Here is an 894-nt window from a genome sequence, read left to right as displayed (position 1 = left end):
TTCCCATTAGACTCAGAGTGTGCATGACCTCTGCGGCATACTGGGTACCGTCTGGTGTTATTAACACCTCTGTGTACTCAGGATGCGTCTGCCTATTGGTGCCGTAATTCCTCACGTCACTGTAGACTCCCTGGCCATACCCTCAGAGGTTTCTCCTAGGATGGGAACATCATTTGCTTTTAATGGCCAGAAAGTAAGTTCACTCGTTGCTGGAGGAAAAATAGTAAATTGGTATAATCTTTCCAGAGAAAACTTAACAATATGTATCAAGAGCCTTAAAAGAATCGATGCCCTTTGACCCCAAAATTCTATCTCTACGACACCCTTCGAAGAAAATAATCAGCAATGTGACTAGTGATTTCTACAAGGGTAATTACTGCCATGTTATTTTGTAATAGTAGAAAAAAGCTGGAAGTAACTTAAATGTTCAACAATAGGAGAACAGTTTGAGAACTCATGATATTTCATGAGGATTTAATCCTTACGTAACCTCTTATGACAGTATATAGAGTACTACCATAGGAAGACATCATCAAGGGTGTTTCTGAATTAGCTGGTGACACAAGAGAATGTCTGATACCACGTTACATGAGAAAAGCGAGGACAGAAGCGTGCACATACAGCCTGATCTTAAGACTAAGGTAATCAGACAAGGAGGATTACAAGAAGCTTCGGGAGAATGGTAATGGTAGTCGTTTCTTGGTGATAGGATTACTGATGATTTAAATTCTTTTACTTTATATTTTTCTGAACTTTACAAATTAGCGACAATAAGCATGTATTACTTTTATAATCAGTAAAAACAAACATCATTTCAAAAGAAGCATAGCTTACTGCTGGAAGTAAAACCCTTTTCAGTTGTAAGCAGTTAGCACTTAAATTCATTCATTCATT

At 37.8% G+C, this 894-nt stretch overlaps 1 protein-coding gene across 1 annotated transcript in view; it reads right to left on the bottom strand.

Annotated features, from left to right (window-relative positions):
- The window catches only part of LOC111821092 (AF4/FMR2 family member 3-like), a 6,656-nt gene that overhangs the window by 4,432 nt on the left and 1,330 nt on the right, over window positions 1-894 (bottom strand). The window lies entirely within an intron of this gene.

This window comes from Trichechus manatus, unplaced genomic scaffold (assembly GCF_000243295.1).
Source record: "Trichechus manatus latirostris isolate Lorelei unplaced genomic scaffold, TriManLat1.0 scaffold00004, whole genome shotgun sequence".
NCBI classification, from domain to species: Eukaryota; Metazoa; Chordata; class Mammalia; order Sirenia; family Trichechidae; genus Trichechus; species Trichechus manatus.
Note: the sequence above shows the minus strand (reverse complement) of the source record. Positions and strands in the feature narration are given on the sequence as shown.